The sequence below is a fragment of the Gekko japonicus genome, unplaced genomic scaffold, assembly GCF_001447785.1.
Source record: "Gekko japonicus isolate JY-2015 unplaced genomic scaffold, Gekko_japonicus_V1.1 scaffold177, whole genome shotgun sequence".
In the NCBI taxonomy this organism is placed as follows: domain Eukaryota; kingdom Metazoa; phylum Chordata; class Lepidosauria; order Squamata; family Gekkonidae; genus Gekko; species Gekko japonicus.
Window position 1 is genome coordinate 300,473 of NW_015161408.1, and position 26,445 is coordinate 326,917.

Sequence of the window (26,445 nt, forward strand, 5' to 3'; positions counted from 1 at the left end):
CTTCCCTGTGTGCCCCAAGGCAAATTGAGGCTGCAGGATAAAAATCTGTATCTGAGATGTTTGGTCTTTATCTTAAGGAAGTTTCATAGTTCCTGTAATCCTTTTTACAGTACGGGGCAGGGGGGGACAGAGTAAGCTTCTGATTGTGAAATTGTCAAACTCAGAACCTCATTAGCCACAGGTTTTGTATGCTCCATCTCACTGCCTGTGACCACATTGTTTAGATCCTGGATTTGAGGCATTTGGTGCATGCCGCGCAGGGCTCTTTTTGTAGCAGGGACTCCTTTGCATATTAGGTGACACACCCCTAATGTAGCCAATCCTCCAAGAGCTTACCGAGCTCTTCTTACAGGGGCTACTGTAAGCTCTTGGAGGATTGGCTACATTAGGGGTGTGTCGCCTAATATGCAAATGAGTTCCTGCTACAAAAAGAGCCCGTTAGAGTATGTATGTGTGGGAACCTGCTTCACTTAGCTGCTTTGTAACTGTTTTCTTTAAGAGGCCTCCCTAAGTGGGAAGTATGTGAATCGAACTTGAACACCTGTCTCTGCAAGCCAGCCTGTTGTAGATACTGATTGTAGGTTCGCAGTTGGGGGAGGAGGGCTTGGTTTAGGCGGGCTAAATGGATGGATTGATTGAATGGATTACTGGGGAGGGGGGCTGGTTTGAATCATGTATAATTTAAGAACTGGCGCCAATCGAGTCAGTTCTGACACAGATGGTCTTAGCTTGATGCATCCTCATCTCTCAATAAACAAATCACTGCCAAGAGAGTGTTGTTGGGAGTAAGTTTGTCCAAGAGTCTGACAGAAATGCCTAATAAATTTGGAAAGTGATCACCTTATGTACATTTATACAGTACTGGTGCAAATATAACAGGTTCTCCATTTGTTAAGTTTTGCCTCTGGGTTAGAAGGCGGTCACTGTTCAGTGACGGGAATCTTTGAACAGAAGTCTTCAGGGGGCTAAATCTAGGAGCAGAAGTCTTCAGGGGGCTAAATCAATCCAATTTATATACTGGTTTCTTTAGGTGTGTACCTCCTCTCTTCCTGCTAAAAACTGCACACAAGGCAGCTAATTAATAAAATGTATTAAAACAGATAACAGCACAGAAGGATAAAACCATAGCAATAACAAAATGGATAGCAGAATCTTTTGTAACTGGGCATGCAACATTACAAACTTTAATTAGTCATTCTCTGCACCTAGGGACAGAGTACAGGGTTGAACAGGGTTAGGAATTGCTAATAGAATGCTTTGCATGGTTGTCCCAGGATTCCTTGGAGAAGACATGATTGTCAAACTAAAACTGATGCATAAGGTTGCCAGCTCTGGGTTGGGAAATACCTGGAGAATTCGAGTGTGAAGCTTGGGAAGGGCCAGTTTTGGGGAGGGGAGGGACCAAAGCAGGTTCAAATGCCACAGAGTCCACCCTCCAAAAAAGCCATTTTCTCCAGGGGAAGTGATCTCTGTAGTGTGGAGATCCATTTGTAATAGCAGAAGGTCTCCAGGTGCCACCTGGTGGTTGGCAATCCTATAATGGTATCTATTTCCACAGTGTCAAGAAAGGCAACACCCTTCTGGAGATGAGGTGGAGATGTACTAAAGAGAAAAGGACTTGTGTTCTTGGGTACTCTATGAACAGAACTGTGGTGTGGTTCTAAAAATTGTTCATGTTTATTAGTTCTGTCCTGACTATGGCACTCTGGTGTCCAAAGCATTAGAATTGGTAAATTTTCTAGGGAAATTTCAGGCAGATGAATGATGGAATAACAGTGGTGTTTGGTCAACTACCTGCTTCTTTGCTTGGTTCTGGGTCAATCATTACACAGTCTGCTAGAGCACGCGGTCCCAGGCAAGGTCCGGAGAGCCGAAGACCTAAGACAAGTTCTGGGCCGAGTTCCTTTCAGACTCCTGTTTCAAATCACAGTGGCTCTCAGGAGATGAGATGCTGGCATGCTTTTGTTCACAGATCTTTCCTGGACCTTGTGAATAGGTTTTGCTTAGGTTTTTCCCGCATCTCAACATGATTTCTTCCCATGCATTCCTCTTCTGTTGTGGGAAAAACATGGCACTGAAATTCACCCTTAAGTCAGCATCTCAGAGTATCACCAGAAGGCTTGCTGTCAAAGATTTGGCTGGTGATTTCAAATAGATATCCAATTCCTCACCTCTTCAACCTTGGCCCTGCCCTGTTCTCCTGTCTGCCTGTTCCTGGTTTCCTCCTCATAGCCGTCCGCTTTTCCACTTATTCTTCTTCCATATTCTAACCCCTTCTTCCTAACCCCACCTTTCCTTTCCAGTGAGACCCAGTTTGGTGTAGTGGTTAGGAGTGCAGACTCTAATCTGGGAGAACCGGGTTTGATCCCCCACTCCTCCATGTGCAGCTGCTGGTATGACCTTGGGTCAGTCTCAAGTCTTTCAGAGCAGTTCTCTCAAGAGCAGTTCTCAAGAGAGCTCTCTCAGCCCCACCTACCCCACAAGGTGTTTGTTGTGGGGCTGGCCTGTAGCTAAAGTGGGGCTATTGGAGGGTCCTCCCCCAGCCACACAGGATTTTTTTGAGAAGGTTTTTTTTTAGAAGAAGATTTTTTGAGAAGAATCAGGGGCTTGTGCATGCCCCCCTGCTTCTTCTCAAAAACATTTAAAGGGATCCTTTAATGCTTTTGAGAAGTGGGGGATGGCACCAGGGCTTTTTTTGTAGAAAAATTCCAGCAGGAACTCATTAGCATAATACGCCACACCCAGCAGCAGGAACTCATTAGCATAATAGGCCACACCCCTGATTGCACCATTCATTAGCATATTAGGCCACATTCCCATGCTACCAGAAGCCACACCCACCTTTTGCTTCTTATTCTGTTTCCCTTGTTTGTTGTCAAAACCCAGGGCTTTTTTTGTTGCAGGAACTCCTTTGCATGTTAGGCCACACACCCCTAATGTAGCCAATCCTAATGAGTTTCTGCTGCTGGGTGTGGCCTGTTATGCTAATGAGTTCCTGCTGGGCGTGGCCAACTCAGGAGCCAGCCGGAACTCCATTCCTGTGCGTTCCTGCCCCAAAATAGCCCTGGATGGCACACACACCCTCCCTCCATCCTACAAGATTTAAAGGGCCCTCCAGCTGATCAGATGAAGGGCCCTTTAGATCTTGCAGGAGGGGAGGAAGAGGGGTGGCTGGTGGCAGCGGGGCTTGGGGGTGGATTGGAGCTGACATAAAAATAATGGCAGACCCACCAACCCCACCAGAAAATTGTTTGCCCCACAAGCCACAAAATCCTGGCTATGGGTCTGTTGTGGGGAGGGGAAGGGAAAGGCGATTGTAAACTGCTCTGAGACTCCAAGTGAAGGGCGGGGTATAAATCCAATCTCCTCCTCCTCCTCTTCTTCTTCTTTCTTCTCCAGCACAATTCTCACATCTTTAATCCTACCTTTCCTAGGCCCGCTGTGTCCATGTCTATTGGGATCTGAACAGCTTTTGCCAATGGCACCCAGAGCCCAGTCTCTGTGCTTGCTTGCTTCTCTGTGACATCAGCGTAGCTCAGCCAGTCTCTGCCAGAGATTTCAACACCATTGTCATCTCTGGGCAGCCTTCGACAACTCACAGGCTTGGATCTAATGGAGCGCTTCTGCAGGCAGAAAAGGCTCTCCGCTCCCCTCACAGACTGTGACTTTCTTGCTTCCCCCGTCCCCATGCAGCCCTTTGAAAGGCTGCTGTTGCGGTCTGTCAGGGGAACTGATCTCTGGCGATGAGCTGTAATTCCAAGGGATCCCCAGGTCCCACCTGGAGGCTGGCAACCCTACTTGCCCTGAAAACCACATGAGATGGAACTTCATGGAGTCCCCACGAGTTGATTGTGACTCTATGGCACATAGGGTTGCCAGCTCCAGTTTGGGAAATACCTGGAGATTTTGGGGATGGAGCCTGAGCAGGGCGGGGTTTGCAATTGGGTATAATGCCAAGTAGTGGAAGTAGTGACAGACTTCACGTTCCTGGGATCCCAGATCACCGCAGACTGTAACAGCAGCCATGAAATTAAAAGACGCCTGCTCCTTGGGAGGAAAGCGATGGCGAACCTAAACAGCATGATAAAAAATAGAGACATCACCCTGCCAACAAAAGTCCGCATGGTCAAAGCAATGGTATTCCCAGTAGTCATGTATGGCTGCGAGAGTTGGACTATAAGGAAGGCTGAGCGCCGAAGAATAGATTCCAGAGGTCATTTCGGGGGGATCGCAGTTCCCCCGGGTGAGGTGCGGGGGGGGGGCACATGACGAAGCCCCGCCCCCTACTTCTGGCCGCCTCGATTCCAGCCCTCATTCAGCCAGGAGGAGGCAGGAGAAGAGGGAGGGTACGTTGCTTCCTCCCCGCCTCTCCCCACCCCTGCCTGCCTGGGGCCAGGGAGGGCCTTGGCAGGGCTTCCTCACACTCCTGCCGGGCCTTATGATGTCAGGGGGTGTGGCATATGCTAATGACTTATGCTAATGAGTTCCCCTAGCTCTTTTTTTACTATCGACCCCTGATAGATTCTTTTGAACTATGGTGCTGGAGAATACTCTTGAGAGTCCCTTGGACTGCAAGATGATCAAATCAGTCAATCCTAAAAGAAATCAACCCTGACTGTTCCCTGGAAGGCCAGATACTGAAGCTGAAGCTCAAATACTTTGGCCACCCAATGAGAAGGGAGCACTCACTGGAGAAGCCCCTGATGCTGGGAAAGACTGAAGGTCAAAGGAGACGGGGACGGCAAAGGATGAGATGGTTAGACAGTGTCATAGATGCAACGAACATGAAATTGAGCAAACTTCAGAGGACGGCGGAAGACCGGAACGCCTGGCGTGATCTGGTCCATGGGGTCGTGAAGAGTCGGACTCGACTGTGTGACTGAACAACAACAGTAACAAAATGCCAGAGAGTCCACCTTCCAAAGCGGCTGTTCTTCCCCAGGCAAACTAGTATCTGTTGCCTGGAGATCAGTTATAATAGCAGGAGGTCTCCCTAATGACACACTTTCCTTTTATCCATCCAGAACTCCTTAGGGGAAGGAAGGGAGGACAACATAAAGACCAAGAAAGCCCAACTCTTCGCAGGAGGGCCATTCTTGGGAACCGGTCTGCCAGCAAGAGGGATGTGTTGTGCACGTACAGGACATGTGATTCATCTTCATACGGCCCCGGGAGCCCCCAGTGCCCTCGGCGTCCTTGCGAAACAATGGGGACTCTCTTGGCAGGCCTGGGTGAGAGAGGCTATTTTTCGACCAAGATTGCTGTTTTTGGATGCGGTGGGCGAAGGCCTCCCCAGGCTGTCATTTCCTCTGGTTGAGATTTTTTCCATGCCTGCTAAGCTGGATGCTCTCATGGATGGGCATGATGCTACCTTATTAGTCACTGCTCCTGCACGGTGCCATTTGACCCGTGTTTCCAGGGCTGCTCCTACCACCAGGCAGCATGAATCCCTCCGGCGGCAGCTTTTGGATGCTGCTCAAGGCCAGGGAAGTAGCTGCTGCACGGGGTCCTCTTTGAGTGGAGCTCAACAGCATTGTTCCTTCTAAGCTGAGTTAGTGTGAGCTAGCTCACAGGGTTTTCTTTAGCTTCCAGCTCACACATTTTTGTCTGAGCTCTGGAAGGATGGCTCCAGAGCAAACAAATACATGTAGTAGCCAAATTGCTTGCCCACAACTTTAATGCCATTAGCCCACAAAGTCGAATTTTCGCTCACAAGACTCCACAGCTTAGAGGGAGCCTTGCAAAGCCTTGCCATAAATAAACAAAGAGGTGTTCTGCATCGGGAAGGAGGGGAGGGTGAAAGATCAAGAATGGAGGCAAGTGAGAAGTGGTGGGCCAGAGAGCATGAGGGTGGAGCCTACCCCTCTCCTACCACCCCACTGAGCAAACTTTGAAGGCTTCCTCCAGACTAAGGAGATCAAGATTGGGTAGCTATATTAGTCTGTCTGTAGCAGCATCTGAAGAAGGGAGCTCTTCAGCTCATAAATTGGCTGGACTTGATGGCACTCTCTACCACCAATGGATGGAGAGAATGTGCTGTGTAAACAAACAACTTCCTTTATGCCCTGTGTCCCAGCAGCATATTGGTTATGTGCAGGGCTATTTTTGGGCAGGAACGCACAGGAACGGAGTTCTGGCTGGCTCCCGAGTTGGCCACGCCCATCAGGAACTCATTAGCTCAATAGGCCACACCCAACAGCAGAAACTCATTAGGATTGGCTATATTAGGGGTGTGTGGCCTAACATGCAAAGGAGTGCTACAAAAAAAGGTCCTGGGTTTTGACAACAAACAAGGTAAACAGAATAAGAAGCAAAAGGTGGGTGTGGCTGGATGACCACACTTCTGGTAACATGGGGGTGCGGCCTAATGTGCCAATGATCTGTGCTGTCAGGGGTGTGGCCTAATATGCCAATGAGTTATTGCTGTTGGGTGTGGCCTAATATGCTAATGAGTTCCTGCTGGGCTTTTTCTACAAAAAAAGCCCTGGTTATGTGTGCAGTTTAAGGAGAACCAGGTTTGTCCAAAGAAGGGCTGCCTTTGCTTATTGTGCCGCAGGTACCCGGCATTTGTGCCAACAAAGCATTGAAGATTTTCCATCCATCTGTCAGTCTATCATCCATCTCTTAAGTGCTCTCTCTGGCTCTTCACACTCTCTCTTGATAAAGCGAACTTTGCAATATGTTTATTGCAAAAGAGAGAACCTCTTGTTCCACTTTTCTCTAGCAAGGTCAGAGTAACCCCAGAGCTTTCATCTGCTCTTCGGAAGGCACTATGTTGTGACATCTCTACGTAGATTTTCTTTCAGGACATAGGCCAACTTTAAGTGGCCAATTATTATTTTTTTGTATGATCCCTAACTCCAGCCTCTTATTTTACTTCCTGTAGCCGCTCTTGAGTGTATCGACAAATGAAGCAGAAGCAAAGTGCGTCTGTTGGAGGCCAGTGTAGAACAGCTCTCAAGCACTTGGAATTAAACACACACACACACACAAATGGCTTTTTAGACTGTCACAGTCTTTTAGATGTGCATTAGCTCACTTTCAAAAAAGAGATCCTATGACTGTAAAAACAGGGAATGGACAGTTTCAAGGTCAAAAAGACTGCAGGTAGTCAATTCTCATTTTAAAAAGGATGTGGACAGAATAGAGCGGGTGCGGAGGAGAGTGACGAGGATGATCGGGGGCCTGGAGGACCAAGCCCTGTGAGGAAAGGCTGAGGGACTTGGGAATGTTGAGTTTGGAGAAGAGGAGGTTGAGGGGGGGCGTGATAGCTCTCTTGAAGTATCTGAAGGGCTGTCATTTAGATAAGGGCAGGAAACTGTTCCTGTTGGCAGCAGAGGATAGGACTCGCAATAATGGGTTTAACTTAAGGGTGGGAAGGTACCGGCTGGATATTAGGAAAAACATTTTTACACTAAGAGTTGTGCAACAATGGAATCAGCTGCCTTGGGAGGTGGTGAGCTCCCCCTCACTGGCAGTCCTTAAGCAGCGGCTGGACAGACACTTGTCATGGATGTTCTAGGCTGATCCTGCACTGAGCAGGGGGTTGGACTAGATGGCCTGTATGACCCCTTCCAACTCTGTGAGATTCTATGATTCTAATTCCATCTTGCAAAAATGTTATCAGGATTTTGTAAATGGCCACCAAGATGGCTTTACAATTCTAGAGAGCACCTGTCATATCTTCAATACAGCAAAGTCCTTAGCCATGCCTGCTATCCAAAGACTGGATATTTGAAAGCCCTGACTCTATTCTTAACCTATATACAATAGTGTCTAGCATAGACATACCACAGAGTGTAACTCATGCATGTTATTACTTTTTCTCCCTACTATTAACAATTTCTCCTCTGTTTACTTATCTGCCTACCTACTGTTGACATGCTTCATGCATCTGAAGATGAATGCTTGTGCTGCAGTTAATCTGAGAGTATTTAAGGTGAGAGCCAGTGTGGTATAGTGGTTAAGAGCGTAGGGTTTTAATCCCTACTTGTGCCATGGAAGCTCCCTGGGTGACCATGGGCTAGTCACAGTCTCTTGGCCAAACCTACCTCACAGGGTTGTTACAGGGGCAGATCTACTATGAAACTAATGAAGCTTAAGCTTCAGGGCCCCTAACTTTTTTTTTTAAGAGCAACTTTTTTATTTAAAGATAATTTTGCAATAAAATTGATGGAGTTTTTAATGTGTTTATTATTAAGATAAGGCTATTTTAGGGACAGAATCATAAGCCAATGGGTTGAAGTACTTAATTGACCTTAGATACGCTCCAATACCCATTCTCCAACATTTGGGCCTTGTTGGATGTTGCCCTAATGCTGCTGGTTGAGAAGGGGCCCCATAAGAGTTCAAGCTTCAGGGTCCCAAAAATGTAGGTCTGCCACTGGGTTGTTACATGGATAAAATGGAGGAGAGGGGAACAGTGTAAGCCACTTTGGGTTCCCCATCAGTGGAGAAAAGTGGGGTGCAAATGAAGTTGTCATGACTCAGGTGGGGTGTCACTTGACGCTGCCACCACTCTGGAATTAGGATCCCTTGAGAAGGCCCAGAGCACCCTCCCAAGACCCTCAGACCTCCCTTTTGGCTGAATAATAGGCGTGAGGACCAGACATAGTACAACAAAGAAAAGGTTTATTTTGGTCCCTGCCACATGGCAGGAAAAACGACGGCCAGAGTGCGGCACCAAACTAGAGCCGCCGCGGCTGGATCCCATGGATCCCCTGAGCCGTGGCGCCGTTGCTCCCCGGCACAATCAGATGCCGAGGAGAAACAACGGTGGGAGGGGGAGGCTGGCGAACTGCGCATGCTCACACATGCGCAGTTCGGCCAGGAGCCGGGGATGCGCCGGCGGAAAGACGATCCCACGGCTGCACTTGCCGTGGCCGTTCCGGAAAGTGTTGAGTTTTACTTGCCCACCTAGGTAGGTGGTTCTTTTTTGGTGTGGCTTATCGTTGGAAGGGCTGGATTGGGAACGGGCGAGCAATGCTTCCCAGATGTTGAGGTGGGATTGCGCCCATTTGCCGTGCCCTCGATCCATCCCTCTCCCGGCCCAATTCCTCTCGTGTGGCCGGGGCCTTAATAGGTCAAACAACAAGGTGCAGAATAATAGCAGTAAGTGGGTGAAAAGAAATCAAATGCCCTAACGCGTCTAAATATATACTGTCCCTAGCTCACTATCTCAAGTGGCCTTAGACTACTCACCCTTCCCTCAGGATGAGGGTTTCTTCCCACAGCAGCCTTCCTTCAGGCTCTGCCCTCTGGGAAAAAGAACAGCTTTCCCTGTTGTACCAGTTCTCTTATTCCCCAGCCCTCTTATTCCCTATTGGTCAAAATCGGTGCCAAAACTTCCCAAGGCCTTCTGGGATTTGTAGGCCCAGTCTCCTCCTAGTGCTACACAGGCTCCCCAGGCCTGCTAGGCCTTTGGTGGCACAGCCCAGATTATGACAGAAGTATATAGCAGTCCCCCATGATGCCTTTCTGTTTTTGCTCCAACCGCAAAACTGGAAAGTGTTGAGTTTTACTTGCCCAGCTGGCCGGCAGCTAGGGTTGCCAAGTGTAAATTCTTCCGGAGCGGGGGACTCCTGTCCGGCATCTAAAGCGCACGCATGTGCACGAAGCGTGCACTGCACGCACTTCACCTAGAAGTGACGTGATGACGCCGGGCACGCTGGGGGTGGGGCCACGACCATCCGAGGGAAAACCATAGAGTTTTCTCTCGGATGACCATGGCCCTGTCCCCAGCGTGCCCGGCGTGGTCGCATCACTTCCTGGTGACATGCACGTCGGGGTGGGGTTCCTCTTGGGGCCTGATCCGCCGGCGGTGGGGAATGGGCCTCTGGGGTGGGGTTTTCCCCGCCCCCCGGGGGGACTTGGCAAGCCTACCGGCGGCAGATTCGGGACCCTGAAATCGGAGGATCCCCTGGCCCCACTGGGGGATAGATGGCCACCCTACCAATGGCAAATAGCCAAATTGGCCCTGTCCATTTTGTACAAACACTTGATGGGCACTAGGAAAGGCGTATGGAGGCATGCATGGGAGGGACCCCTGAACTAGAGTCTTCTAGAGCTGGAAATGGGGAAGAAGGGGCTCTAGGCTAGGCAGGCCCGGTTCAGAGCAGGCACCTAAAGGCCACCTCCCTCCCTCCTTTGCATTTGTTACCCCCCCCCCCAGGCCATTCTCTCTGGAATGTTTAAGTAATCATTCAACATGTGATTTTTGGACAGCGTTCGAAACTGCACATTTTTCAGAGAAGGCTGTTCTGTGTTTTAACAACTTATTTTTCTGCTCTCTGGGGCTTCGCTCCATCCTTGGCTTGTAACGTGAATATTTACATATTTTTAAAAATCTGTTCAGCCTGAGCTGGAGGCTATGCAGCATATTTTGGTCTCCTGGCAGAAGGACATGGTGGGGGGGGGAAGAGAGTTTGGGTCTCATACCCTCCGACATCTGTCAGCTAAAAATAAGTGTGTTTGTGTGGATGCCTATAAAGGGGCAGACTGCAGGCAGCGTGCCCTGATGGCCGGCACGCCTCAAGAAAGAATGACGCAGAGCTTAACATGAGAAAAGAGGCTGTGCCTCAGCAGCTGAGCACCTGCTTTGCATGCAGAAGGTTCCCAGGTTCAATCCCCAGCATCTCCAGTTATAAGGATCAAGTAGTGGTTGATGTGAAAGATGTGGAGTGCCTCTGACAGTCAGAGTAGACCAGGGGTGTCAAACATAAGGCCTGAGGGCCGGAACTGGCCCACCCAGGGCCGCAAGCAACTAGTGCAAGGGAGGGAACAGGAGACTGCTCAAGGGGGAATGGGCAGAACCACCCTGATTGTGGCTTCCACATGACAAAACAACCTCGTTTGCAGCAGTCAAGCAGTGTGGGCATGTCTGCCCAGTGCTGCACTGCTGGCTCTCTAGTCTGCCCATCTGGGTTTTCCTTTGCACCCCACTCCCAGCCCATGGGGCCTTGCAGTGAGAACACACCAACCTGGAGCTTACCAGCTGCTATCCTTTATACAGTTTATGTCTCCGGTACCTGGCATTACATTTTATGGTACACATGGCCGGGCCCAACAAAGTGACATTTATATTGGATACGGCCTTTGTGACAAATGAGTTCGACACCTGTGGAGTAGACAATACTGACCTGGATAGTCCAGGGGTGTAGGACTCAAGAGGAGGCAACTTCACATGTTGTACATAAGGTTGCCAGCTCTGGGTTCAGAAATCCCTGGAGATTTGAGGGTGGAGACTGGGAGGGAGGGGTTTAGGGAGAGGAGGGAACTCAGTGGGTCCACCGTCCAAAGCAGCCATTTTCTCCAGGAGAAGTGGAATAAATGTTTTAGATAAATAACAAATAAACAAGATGGGCAGCCATGTTTGTCTGTTAACAGTAGAAAAGAACAAGAGTCCAGTAGCACCTAACAGAGGCCCTGTTCACATGGCCAATTTGCCGCGGGAGAGCCATAGGTGGTGGGTGGATTATCCGTGTGTGATCACACCCCAAAATCTGGGAAGTGGAGCACACCCGTGGCCAACCCGTGGCTTACCACCGAAAACGCGCGATAAAAAGTAGTACCTCCAAAGTACTACACCTGTTTGCCACAGGATGCCTCCAGATGCCTGCAGTGTGATCGCGCTGGCGTGCGGCTTTCCCCTCCGGCCCCTCGTTTATGCGCTGGCTCCGAGGGAAGGAACCGTGGTGTGCCGCCAGTGCGTCTGATCGTATAATCGTGGATCAAACTGCGCCAGGGCAATTTGCCATGCCTCCCCCCCCCCCGCAATATCCAGCCCGTGTGACTGGGACCATAATATGTGGCAGGAAGGGCTCTTTTTTGAGCAGGAAGTCTTTTGCATATTAGGCGACACACCCCTAATGTAGCCAATCCTCCAAGAACTTAGAGTAACCCCTGTAAGAAGAGCTGGGTAAGCTCTTGGAGGATTGGCTACATTAGGGGTGTGTCGCCTAATATGCAAAAGAGTTCCTGCCACAAAAAGAGCCCTCAGGGTATGAGCTTTTGTGATATCTGAAGAAGTGAGCAGTGACGACACACCCCTAATGTAGCCAATCCTCCAAGAACTTAGAGTAACCCCTGTAAGAAGAGCTGGGTAAGCTCTTGGAGGATTGGCTACATTAGGGGTGTGTCGCCTAATATGCAAAAGAGTTCCTGCCACAAAAAGAGCCCTCAGGGTATGAGCTTTTGTGATATCTGAAGAAGTGAGCAGTGACTCACGAAAGCTCGTAACCTGCCACATATTTTGTTAGTCTTTAAGGTGTTACTGGACTCTAGCTCTTTTCTACTTGCTCTTTTCTACTGCAACAAATAAACAAGTTATCTATGTAGTCTGGAGACCAGAAGGGATCCCAGGGGAATTCAAGCCCCCATCTGGAGATTGGCAACCCTAGTTGTACACATTACCAAAAGAGGTTCATGTGTTCATGCAACTTCAATAACCCCCCCCCAATGTCAAAACCGCATCATCTTACATTTGAATTAAGCAAATCTTTTTTCGTCTTCTCACAACAAACATAGCTTCCAAATGGTGTAATATCCATTCTTTCAGGGCTCCGGAGACAGCTTTAAATCTTTTGGATAAACAAAATTTTCTGCTAGCCAAATGGTGCTTTTTTGGATGGGGTGCTCCAGTATTTTTAGGGACGTGCCCAGACAATTCTATTTGGATTCTGCTTGCTTTGTTCATTAAAGCCTTTATTTGGCTTCTTTAATGTCATGCTTCGTATTCCAGGCTGGCCATCAACTTGGCAGTGGGAAGCACATTGGGAAACAGATCCCCCACCTGTAATTCCACTCCCTTCAAATGCACCGGAATGGAATTTTCAGGGAATCTATTCCACATCCAAGGGAATCTCCACCTCAGATTTCAGGAAGAAGCATCTTTGTTTAATTGGCCATTTAAACATATCTCTTGCAGAGCAGGCCTAGGAAGACCTTTTTAAGGCTGCCATCTGTGTTCAGACAAATGCCAGGAGATTTTTCTGGGGGACAGTATCTGGGTGGGGAGGGTGGATTTTCAAGAGGATGTGCTGTTGCTTCTGGCTGATGCTCTAGGCATTTCCCCTAATCCAGGGGTCATTTCCTGCAGGAGCACACAGGAGCCGAGCTCCGGCAGTAAAGAGCCCAGGGGGCGGGCACATGCAACAAGCCCCACCCCCTGCTCCCAGCAGCCCTCAGTCAGAGCAAGAAGCAGCCAGGTAAGTTGCAGAGCTCCCCCGGCCCCCCAGTCCAAAACAGTCCAGTGGCACCTTTAAGACCAAGTTTTATTCAGCTACAAGCTCTCCCTCCTCTGCAAGGACAGATCTGCCCGTTCCCCTCCCCCCAATAGCTAGCAATCCAAAACAGTCCAGTGGAGCCTGAGTGATGGGTGTTGCCTTCTGACACACTTCCAGTGAGGTCAGGGCGTGTGGCATATGCAAAAAGTTATGCTAACGAGTTATGCTAATGAGCTCCTGCTCCTCTTTTTCTACGAAATGACCCCTGCCCTAATCCCTGTGGCAAAGTCCATAGAGACTGAGGGAATTCCTAGAACATCTTCCCATTTTCTCTTTCCCACTCCTTAAATTATTGAGGGTGAGGGACTGAGGGTAGGGGCAGGAGTTTGCCTGCTGCCAATGGGCAAATGGCAAGCCTAAGGTCACTGGAGGCCAAGAATCCACTACAGTGGCCAGGCAGTATTGTTTCTAGTTGGGCTGAAGCTGGGCAAATCAACCCAAACTGGCAGAATGTGATCCTGCACTGCCCCACCTGGCTCAGATACAAAAGAGCTGGATTACGTGGACATCTGGGCTTTGACGGCAGCCCACTCCAAAACTCCTTTGTACAGATGAGAAAAGCATGGGGAAAGTATGGGTCCCCGGGAGACTGCAAATGTGCCACCGAAAACGCAGAATCAGCAGTTCCCTTCTAAAGAATCAGCAGTTCCCCTTCGACCACATTCTGTACCCTCCCATGATGTAAGAACATAAGATGTGTCTTGCTGGATCAGACCAGTGGTCCATCTAGTCCAGCATCCTGGTTCAAGCAGTTGGTCAGGCACTTGTCCTGCACGGCCAACAAGCAGGGCCAAGGCATGGCTTCCTAGCATGGGGCTTTGAAGCTTACTGCCTCTGGATTCTCCTTTTTTATTTTAATAAATAAACTTTATTATCAATAAACAGATGCAATAACATACAAAACAATATATGTAACCATTGCATTTATAACAACAATAGTAAGAGTACATCATGAGAAGAATCAACAACTGTAAATAATATAAAGAACACACTAGTAAACCATGATTATTGTTATCTACGATTGAAGCGTAATCATTTTTGGTAGATAAATATGCCAAGAAGGGAAACCAGGTTGAAGTAAAATTGGAATCAGTAGACCCTGAAGTTCTAGAAAGGATAGCATCAGAAAGTGTATGTATAAGGCAAAATTGACATACTTTCTTTATCCAATCAGAGATGGAGAGATGTGTATTATGTTTAAACGATTTGGCTATAAGAAATCTGGCTGCCGCACACAATAAAGCAATATGTTCTTTGTGTGGAGGAAGAGGAAGATTAAGTTGCCAAGCCTCAAGCAGTATTGATTCTGAGTCAAAAGGCATGTTGTGTGTCGTCTCTGCCTCTGGATTCTCGTTAACTCCCAATTCCCTTCACTGGACATCATGGTCAATGGTTACAAAAGCCACTGAGAATGCATGAAGCTTCCTTATACTGAATCAGAGCACTGGTGGTCTCTCAAGAGCATTATAGCCCGTTGTGACTGGCAGTGGCTCTCCAGGGTCTCTCTTTCCCATCATTTACTACAGGATGTTTTACGTGGAGATGATAGGGACTGAGCCTGGGGCCTTCTGCATACAAAGCAAATACTCTGCTTGTGGTATGTTTAAGACGCTGAACTGCAGGCTGTGGAAGGTCGGTAGTTCAGCAGTTCAAGACCCGGGTGCCGCATGACGGAGTGAGCTCCCATCTCTAGTTCCAGCTCCTGCCAACCTAGCAGTTCGAAAGCAAGAAATTGCAAGTAGATAAATAGGTACCACTTCAGTGGGAAGGTAACAGCGTTCCGTGTGCCTTGGTGTTTAGTCATGCCGGCCACATGACCACGGAAACGTCTTCAGACAGCGCTGGCTCTTTGGCTTTGAAACGGAGATGAGCACCGGAACCCTAGAGTCGGACTCGACTGGCTTTCGAGCAAGGGAACCTTTACCTTTACTTATGTATGTAGTGGAACAGTCTGCTCCTCCCCTAATATCTGTGTGATTTAGTTTGGTCCTAGTGGGAGGAGCTCATGTTTCAGATTCCAGTTTTGTATGTTAGCTGAAGTTGTTGGTTGTTGGAGTTGTCTCCTTGCAAATAAACAACTGATGTTTTGAGCCAGCTTGACTCTGCGGAATGCACCTGAGAATGGGTGCCTGAGTGAGTACCCTAACCTGGGAACCCAAGGACAAAAGGGGACTTTACACTGCTGCTATCTATCTATCTATCTATCTATCTATCTATCTATCTATCATCTATCTATCATCTATCTATCTTTTATTGATGAAGGACGTCAACCAGACTGACTAAGACTGCTTCAGATTATACTGGTTTGAAGCCAGTTTGCAATGAATCTTGATCAGCTGTTGCATCCAAATGCACCTCTATGGTCACAGCCTCATAAACCCCTTTAACTAACCCCATATGTAGGGCTGAAACTTTTCATAGCTGGCCTTGACATATGGAATTGTAATGTGTGAAGCTTTTCCCTGCATAGAGACAAGTGACGGGGAAAGTTTCATGTGCTCAACTTCTGTGTTTCCGGCATAGAGTTAAAAGCTAGTTAAACAAGATATGAGCACGTACATGAATCTACCTTATACTGAATCAGACCCTCAGCCCATTAAGGTTGGTATTGCCTACTTGGACTGGCAGCAGCTCTCCCAGGTCTCAGGCAAAGGGCCTTTATATCACCTGCTCCCTGGTCCTTTTAACTGGAGATGCTGGAGATCGAACCTGGGACCTTCTGCATGCAAAGCAGAGGCTCTTCCACAACCCCTCAAAGGGGGCACCATCTTCTTTGACTGGGGAGGTTTAACCTCCCTAATGGCTGTTGACAAGAGTGGAGAGATTAATGCACCTCTTTCAAAATTTATATCTACACATTTATCCCAAGGGGGAAAAGAAAGACTGGAGGAAATCAGGCATCTGTTAAAGATTATAACTCTTAACGAGGTAAATCTTCCTGCAGTTGTGGTCAGGGCTGAGAGTGGTGGGCCTTGCAACAGCCCCTTCCCACCTGTCGTTAGATTATCCTTGACTTCAGCAGAGAGATGCTGAACCCTGGAGGCTGCTGGATCCGTGTAAAGTCAAAAAAAGAAATTTAATTTTGGATCGGCTCTTTATGGATTGTCATTTTTTATGTGGCAGAGGGGTGGTGGTGGTTGCGTGAAGGACTTCAGTGCTCACGAAAGGTGCCAGACAGAAAGCCTCAGAGATTCCCCCCCCAGCCAAACATTTTCTAAGGCTGGAGCATGAAAGAGAATAGAAGTCCTTGATGGCAAGAGACACCCACCTGGGCCCCCAAGCGGTCAGCTTCATGCAGCTTTTGTTGAAGAAATAGACATCAATGTTGTCGAGGTGTTGTTCTTGCATTGCACAGTGGGTGGGTAGGTGCTTTTCTGTGAGGAAGGGAGTCAGGTCTCCTGCTGGGAGCCAGTTTGGTGTAGTGGTTAGGCGTGCAGACTCTAATCTGGGAGAACGGGGTTTGATTCCCCACTCCTCCGCATGCAGCTGCTGGTGTGAACCTGGGTCAGTCATAAGTTCTCTCAGAGCTGTTCTCTCAAGGACAGCTCTGGAAAGAGCTCTTTCAGCCCCACCCACCTCACAGGTTGTCTGTTGTGGGGAGGGGAAGGGAAAGGGATGGTAAGCTGCTCTGAGACTCCTTCGGGTAGTGAAGGGCGGGGTATACATCCAATCTCTTCTCTTCTTTTTCAGCTGATCTCCAGACTACAGAGATCAGTTCCCCTGGAGAAAATGGCTTCCTTGGAAGGTGGAGTCTGTGGCATTGTACCATGCCGAGGCCCCTCCCCAAACCCCGCCCTCTCCTGGCTCCACCCCCAAAATCTCCAGGTGTTTCCCAGCCTGGAGCTGGCAACCCTGTGCAAGCAAGAGAATGGGCCGGTCTCTTTAAACTCCTTAAGAGAAGCAAGGGACACTTATGTGGCCGGTGTCAGCGATCCGTGGCATCAGCGATCCGTGGCATCAGGTAATACTGAAGGGGCACCTCCTCCATCTTCTCTGATCCTCACCTCCATCTACAGTTGCCAACTGGGTCAGGCAAATAAATGCCCTGTCCCTTTCGTAGAGGACTGACAAGCAGAAAAGGGGAAGCTGAAGCTTTTCATGGCATGAAGCTACGTAACACCACCTAATCACTGCTGCAGATCGAGCTCGTATTAAAGGGCAGCTAGAGCAGAGGTCTCCTACTTGGAGCCCGGGGGCGTCATGGTGCCCGCCAGCACCTTTCCGGGTGCCTGACAAGTGCTTTTAGAAAGTGGGTGTGGCCAGATGTGGCTTTTGTCCAGCAGGGCTTCTGAATTGTCCCTGGAAACCTGATTGGCTGTCCAAGATAAAACAGTCAGATAAATATATGATGTAGTGGTTAAGTGTGCGGACTCTAATCTGGGAGAACCAGGTTTGATTCCCCACTCCTCCACTTGCAGCTGCTGGATGACCTTGGGCAAGCCAGAGTTGTCAGAGCTGTTCACAAATACCTCCCCCCACACCCCCACACCCCACACCAAGAAAGTCTAGGGTTGTGATGCAGAGGCAGGCAATGGTAAACCACCTCTGAACATCTCTTGTCTTGAAAACCCTACTGGGTCACCACCAGTGCTCCCTCTAAGCTGTGGAGTCTTGTGAGCAAAAATTCTACTTCGTGAGCGACTGGCATTCAAGTTGTGAGCGAGCGATTTGGCTACTGCATCAGTTACTTTGCTCTTGATCCATCCTTCCTGAGCGAAGTCAAAAATGTGTGAGCTGGAGGCTACAAAACTGAGCTAGCTCACACTAACTCAGCTTAGAGGGAACACTGGTCACCATAAATTGGCTTTCCACCACCACCACCACCAAGCATTATGTGCAAGGGGCAGATTATACTTGTGCAGTGCCTAAACAGCTGGATTTTGAAGAGGTTTGGTCTGGCAACCCTAACTCTGGTCTCTGGGATCCCCTGTCCAAGCAGAGTCCACTTCCTCCCATGCTATGAGCAGCCACATGGCTGTAGTAGCATGCCAAAAAGCCATCCCGTTCCCAAACTGATGGGGGGGGGGACCCCACAGTGTCACGGGGGTCACTGTGTCATGGGAAAAGGCTCTCTGCCGGTCCTCTTATTGTCTTCAAGGGGGTTCTTAATTGGAACTGCTGCCTTGGAGCTTGTTCTGAGGAGTATTGGCCTCATTGGGATTGCAGACTTATTCGAGGATAATGATGGGGTAGGATTTAATGACTGCAAATGGCAACCACAGTAAAGAAGCACCATAAACACCCACAGGGGTTTGGCTCTGGGTTGCCCAGGGTCTGTCTCCAGAACCGCATTCCAAAGAGCAGCCGGTTGCTTTGACTGCAAAATCAGAAAGTGTGGAAGAAACAAAGCTGCCATTGCTCTGTCCCCAGGGGGGGTGTTTCCGGGCAATCCATTTATCGTGTGTGACTGATTCTTATTGGTTGTACAGCATCATCCTTACTCTCAAGGAAATCCTTCTGTTACAAGGACAGTGCTTTTTCATAGCCTGTGGAAATCTGAGGCTGTATATCCACTGTCAAACGACCCGTGTTTGGAATATTTGGGAGGATATATGAGCATAAAGAGGCTGTGGCCGAACAGCGGGGCGAGGGACTGCTCCAGTTTGCCTTACGGTTGCCAGCTCTGGGTTGGGAAATATCTGAAGATTTAGGGAGGGAGCCTCGGGTGGGCGGGGTTGGTGGAGGGGAGGGACCTCAGCATAGGGGGACGTTCCTGGAGGGGGCGAGGCATTCCCAACGTGATGATGTAACGTTAGGGACGTCTGCCCCCCCCCCGCCGGGCACATGGGGTAACGCTACCTCCCTGCACTTCAGTTTCTCAAAGGAGTGTATGCCTGTCTGTTGGTCCACTTAGGAGTCTTGATCCTGGTTGTGTGGTGGGCTAGTTGTGGCAAATGGTAGAGAAGCTCAGTATTTCTGTATACAGTTGTAAGGGCTTTATTGCAATGTGGTATGGCCTGATATTATGTTATTCCAGTGTGGGGTGTGGGGGGGGCAATGGAAGCTGAGTGATAGGGTCTCTCCAAGTGATTGCCAGAAGTGAGATGCGTCCTGGTCTTGTTTCTTACAGATAATCTTACAAATCGTCCTTTGCATTTATATCATGCTTTCAACTTTAAAAGGATCATAATGCGGATTATGTGAATTTAGGCAAATCACGAGAGGTCGAGCAGGAAGGGTTGCATCAGTGCTTAGTTCTTGTGGCCCTTTTTTACACGCCCAGGGAAATGCTGATCACCACTTTGGGGCCAGGAAGCAATTTTTCTCCAGGCCAGTTTGGCCCCCAGTGACCCTGGAGGGTTTTTTTAATCATATTCTGGGTGTGGAACAGGGGTCACTGGGTTGTGTGGGGGGTATTTGTGAATTTCCTGCATTGTGCAGGGGGTTGGACTAGATGACCCTGGAGGTTCCTTCCCATTCTATGAGTCTATGATTCTATAATTCACTCAGGCTGGATGTGGGCATGCCAGCACCTCTGTCAGGCAGAAGCGCCTGAGATCCTCCCCCTCCCCTTTTCCTTCGCCCGACCTGGAGGCAAAGGGAAGGGAGAGGGGGGGAAAGAATGGATCCCAGGTGCTTCTGCCTGTCAGAGGGGCTGGTGCACACTTCCGGTGATGTCAGGGGGTGTGGCATATGCTAATAAGTTATGCTAATGAGCTCCTGCAGCTCTTCTTCTACGAAATGACCCCTGCTCACAAGGAATTTAAGAGCTGCCTCTGGACATTCCTGACCTTTGGATTGGTGGGGATGGGGAAAATGTGTTCCATGGAATGCATGAGGATCAGTGGCGCATGGCTTGCCTTTGCATCCAGCCCTGCTCCAAAGAGAATGGGTGGAGTCTTCTCCATGAGTCAAGCGCCACCTACTCTTTTCCCAAATAGGGGTGTTTTTGAATTCCCCAGCCCTGCCGTTGTGACCTGCAAATTCCCTCCTTCGATTTCACTTCTCCCTTGTTGAAATCAAATCTGCAATGATTTCCACAGCACTTTCCATTCCCTTGCCAGCTTCCCCCCTCTAAAACGTATGCATGTTTCAACCATATCTGTGTGTCAAATACAGTATTCTGCATTAGATGTATATGCATAAAGGACAAAAAAGACGTACAAATTGCGTGCTCAGTGCAACCGTATCTATAAAACCAACAGTGAAAAGCGGAAAACCAAATCTTTTGATAAAAGAAAATATAACTGAATATCAAAAGAAATAAAACAGGGAAAGCTCATTCATTCCTACATCAGAGACTTTTCACTGGCATGTACCCAATACACACACAGGGCATTTTGTCTGCTTGTGGGTATACATGTGCATCTATCATCTTTCATTTGCCCTCAAGAGCTTTGGAGATTTAATCCCATCTCCAAAAAGACCAATGAATAAATAGCTGATAAGCACCAACAGAAGAGAGATTAAAAAACAAAAACAAACACTGGCAATTTCCCATGCAAAATACTGGGGAAAACATGATAAACAAAAACAACCTTATCAAACTGGCTAACAGAAATCTTTCGGATGTCTGTGTGATGAATACCAGAAGCCAAGCAGGCTAGAACAATGGAGCCTAGGAAACCACAGGTGATTTTAGAGCTAGAGTGCTCTCAGGAAATTTGGAATACCGGGTCCATTTCCTTTCTCTGCCACAAAGCATCATGATGTCCTCTGACAAGCTACTTAGGAGGAGGAAAGTTTGGCAGTCCAAGAAGACAGGCTGGAGTCAAACAGTTATGGTCCCAGGTATTTCCCAATCCAGAGTTTGCAACAGTGACCCGGTAGACATTGGCCCTGTTCATACGAGCCTTTTTGGGCCGGGAGAAGGACGGATCAGGGCCGGAGCAAACGGGCGCGATCCCACAGCAACATCTGGGGAACGTCGTGCTACCGTCTCCGATCCGTCCCATCCCGCCCATGAAGCACACCCAAAAAGAACCACCTACCTGGGTGGTTCTTTCAAATGGGCCGCGGCAAGTGCGGCCGTGGGATCGCCGGTGCGTCCTTGTGCTGGCACATCCCCAGCTCCTGGCCGAACTGCGCATGTGTGAACATTCGCAGTTTGCCAGCCTCCCCTTCCCACCGTTGCTTTCTTACCGGCATCTGATCGTGCCGGGGAGCGACGGTGCCGCAGCTCGGGGGATCCGTGAGATCCCGCCGCGCCGTCTCAACTTTGATCCAGCTCAGATTAGCCGCAGTTTGACCGTCCTTTTCCCTGCCGTGTGGCAGGGGCCATTATATACCTGCACTTTCAAAAGGCTTTTGACAACATACCTCACCAAAGCCTCCTGACTAAACTTAGCAATCATGGGATAAGAGGAAAGGTTCTCTTATGGATTAAAAATTGGTTAAACGGCAAGAAGCAAAGAATAAGAATCAATGGACAGTTCTCACAATGGAGAGAATGGGATCTCACAAGGATTGGGACTGATACTATTTAATTTATTCATAAATGATCTTAAACTGAAGGTGAGTAGCGTGGAGGTCAGGTGTGCAGATGACACCAAAATTATTCAGGTTGGCGAAAATCAAGGCTGATGGTGAAGAGCTCCAAAAGGATCTCCACAAACTGGGTGAGTGGCGACAGTGTGGCAAATGAAGTTCAGTGTTGGTAAGTGTAAGGTGATGCACATTGGGACAAAAAATCCCACCTTCAAGTATAGGCTAATGGGGTCTGAACCTGCTGAGATCTTGGGGTCGTAGTGGATAGCTCAATGAAAGTGTCAACCCACTGTGCTGCAGCAGTGAAAAAGGCAAACTCTGTGTTAGGGATTATTAGGAAAGGAATTGAAAATAAAACTGCCAATATCAGGGCTATTTTTGGGCAGGAACACACAGGAACGGAGTTCTGGCTGGCTCCTGAGTTGGTCACGCCCAGCAGGAACTCATTAGCATAATAGGGCACACCCAACAACAGAAACTCATTAGGATTGGCTACATTCGGGGTGTGTGGTCTAACATGCAAAGGGTTCCTGCTACAAAAAAAGCCCTGGGTGTTGACAACAAACAAGGTAAACAGAATAAGAAGCAAAAGGTGGGTGTGGCTGGATGACAACACTTCTGGTAACATGGGCTTGTGGTCTAATATGCTAATATGCTGTGCTGTCAGAGTGTGGCCCACTATGCTAATGAGTTTCTGCTGTTGGGTGTGGCCTGTTATGCTAATGAGTTCCTGCTGGGCTTTTTCTACAAAAAAAGCCCTGGCCAATATTATAATGCCCCGATATAGATCTGTGGCGTGGCCTCAGTTGGAACACTGTGTACAGTTCTGGTCACGGTATCTCAAAAAAGACATTGCAGAGCTGGAAAAAGTACAGAGGAGGGTGACCAAGATGATCAGGGAGTTGGAGCCCCTTCCCTATGAGAAAAGGCTGACGAGTCGGGGACTTTTCAGTTCAGAAAAGAGACAAGGGGGGGGTTATAGAGGTTTATAAAATGATGCATGGGGTGGAGAGAGTGGACCAAGAGAAATTTATCTCCCTCTCCCAAAATACTATAACTCAAGGGCATCCAATGAAGCTGATGAGCAGCTGAGTCAAGATGGACAAAAGGAAATACTTCTTTACACAGAGAGTGATCAAAATGTGGAATTCACTGCCAGAGGGTGCAGTGATGGCTACAGGAATAGACCGCTTTAAAAGGGGATTGGATAGATTCATAGAGGAGAAGTCTATCAGTGGCTACTAGCTATGGTGACTGAAGAGGCAGTAAACCTATGAATCCCAGAGCCAGGAGGCAACTTCAGGGGAAGGACTCGGCCTCTATGCCCTGTTGCTGCATCTCCAGAGGTTGGCCCTCCAGGGGAACTGGCTGGCCACTGTATGAGACAGGATGCTGGAGTAGATGGACCACTGGTCTGATCCAGCAGGACTCTTCTTATGGCACCTCTAACCTCGTGCCACAAAAGAGTTTCAGGTAGCCCTTTCCACACTATACTGAAGAAATGTCTCTCCCTCTCCCAAAATACTACAACTCAAGGGCATCCAATGAAGCTGATGAGCAGCTGAGTCAAGACGGACAAAAGGAAATACTTCTTTACACAGAGAGTGATCAAAATGTGGAATTCACTGCCAGAGGGTGCAGTGATAGCCACAGGAATAAACAGCTTTAAAAGAAGAGGATAGATTCGTGGAGCATAGGTCTGACGGGGGCTACTAGCCGTGGTGACTGAGGGGAACCTCCACATTCTGAGGCAGTCAGCCTCTGAATCCCAGTGCCAGGAGGCAACACCAGGGGGAGTCCTCGGCCTCTGTGCCCTGCTGTTGGCCCTCCAGGGGAACTGGCTGGCCACTGTATGAGACAGGATGCTGGAGTAGATGGACCACTGGTCTGATCCAGCAGGGCTCTTCTTATGGCACCTCTAACCTCCATGCCACAAAAGAGTTTCAGGTAGCCATTTCCACACTATATTGATGGGACAGGACATTTCCCCCCAGGCCTGTTAGCAGCCCTAGTCCTGGGGAAAGTGTCATGTTGTAGAAGCTGTGGGCTATAACCCTGTGGGTGTCAGCTACTTTCTGTTAACTAATTGCTTCCAACAGGGAGCCATTAAAGGCCTAGCTAACTAGCTTGTGAGGGGCAAGCCAGCTGTAAATGCGTAATGAGAGGGTGTTTGGAGAGCTTTTACAGGGGAGGAGGGAAATCTGGTTTGTTCTGTGGGATAAATGAGGGGGCTTGTTGGGCTGGAGGAGGGGGCTGTGATGTGAGGCTTCTGGGGCTAGTTGAGAGAAGAAGAATTCAGGTCTGGGGAAGGGTTGGAGGAGGCTACAGAAAGCTGTGGAGGCTGAGTGGGGAGGGAAGGTTGGACCAGGCCTGTTAAAGAGAGGTCAAGCTGATTAAAAGGGAGGGAAATGGCTCTGAGAGCCTGAGAAAGCGTCTGTAATTTGTTACTCCAGGGAAGGAGTTGGCAGTGTTGTGTGTGTAAAAGCAGTCAAAGCACACTTCAGCGGTTTCACAGATTTGAAAGGGCTGGTGTGGATTTTGGGGAAATGTATTTACTTGCAAAAAACCCCAACACAGGCCAACGTCCAAGGCCAGGATGGAGTAAGAGGGACCCACACAGGTTGCCAACTTTCAGGGTAAGGTGGGAGTTTTCACAGAATTACAACTGATCTCCAGACCACAAAAATCACTTATTTGTTTAGTATTTCAGGGCTTTTTTTCTGGGGAATGTGCCGGAATGGAGTTCTGGAACCTCTTTGACAAAATTGTTTTAAAAATGGCTAAAAGAGCATGAGTTTTCAGTATACAGGTTGAAAACTTCATTTCCCTCTTGGGAGTTCCAACACCTCTTCTTTTTCTTTCTTTTCTTTTTTTTAAAAAAAGCCCTGTATTTATTTATTTGAAACACTTATTCCACTTCTGGAGAAAAGGGCTGCTTTGGAAGTTGGACTTCATGGCATTATAACCTACCAAGGTCCCTCACCTGCCAAAATCCCATTCTCCCAGTCTCCACCCTCAAATCTCCAGATATTTCTGCAATCTATCACTAAAATCTGCCTCCATTCCCAATGAGTGGAAGGTAGCTAATGTAACTCCCATCTTTAAAAAAGGTTCCAGAGGAGACCCAGGAAATTACAGGCTGGTCAGTCCAACGTTGATACCGGGTAAGTTGTTGGAATCCACTATTAAAGATAGACTTAGTAGGGACATTTTTTAAAATAATTTTTATTGTTAGCACTATATACATAACATACCAGCTTCACAATACTACACATACATCTAACACATAACATAACAACTTCACAACAACAACTATCGAAAACATATATTACATATAACAGATCCTTCACCTCCCCTTATGTGGCTGAAATCATATTTTCCATAAGCTTATTCTGTGTTTACCTTGGATTCTAGCCATTTATATACATGTGACCATACCTTTTGAAATGTTGAATTCATATTTCCATGCAATTTTTGAGTTAAGTTATCCATTTCCACCACCTCTATTACCTTGTTAATAAAATCCCATCTATGTGGTACCTCTTCATTTTTCCAAAATTTTGCGAGCACTATCCTTGTTGATGCTAACAGATGTGACACTACGTAGATTTCCTCTTTTTTCCATTTTTCAGGAAACATATTCAATAGAAAAATTTCAGGATCTAACGGGATTTGCATATTAGTTATTTGTACCAATATTGTCTGAACCTCCTTCCAGTACTGCTTAGTAGGCACATTGAAGAACAAAAGTTATCGAGGAAGAATCAGCATGGATTCTGTAAGGGAAGATGTTGTCTCACTAACCTTTTAGAGTTCTTTGAGGGGGTGAACAAGCATGTGGACAAGGATGACTCAATAGATGTTGTTTACCTAGACTTTCAGAAAGCTTTTGATAAAGTTCCTCATCAAAGGCTCCTAAGTAAACTCAGCAGTCATGGGATAAGAGGACAAGTCCTCTTGTGGATTAAACACTGGTTAATTAACACGAAGCAGAGCAGTTTTCACAGTGGAAAGTGGTAAGCAGCGGGGTACCTCAGGGGTTGGTACTAGGTTTGGTGCTTTTTAACTTGTTCATTAATGATTTGGAGTTGGGAGTGAGCAATGAAGTGGCTAAGTTTGCAGGTGACACTAAGTTGTTCAGGACAGTGAAAACCAGGGAGGACTGTGAGGTGCTCCAGAGAAATCTGTCGAGGCTGGGCGAGTGGGCATCAATGTGGCAAATGAGGTTCATCATGTGCAAGTGTAAAATAATGCACATTCGAGCCAAAAAACCCAACTATAAATGCATGTTGATGGGGTCCGAACTGTTGGTAACTGACCAGGAGAGAGATCTTGGAGTCATGGTAAATAACTCACTGAAAATGTGGACTCATTGTGTGACTGCAATAAAAAAAGGCAAATGCTATGCTGGGGAATATTAGGAAGGGGATTAAAAACAAATCAGCCACTATCATATAAATCTATGGAGCAGCCTCATTTGGAATACTGTGTACAGTTCTTGTCACTGCACCTCAAAAAAGATATTATAGCATTAGAAAAGGTGCAAAAAAGGGCAACTAAAATGACTGAAGGGATGGAACACTTTCCCTATGAAGAAAAAGAGGTTAGGGCTCTTTAGCTTAGAGAAATGACAACTAAAGGGTGAAATGATGGCCCCTGCCACACGCAGGGGAAAAGGCGCGGCTTTTAAAAGCCGCGCCAATGTTGACACGGCGCGGCGGGATCTCACGGATCC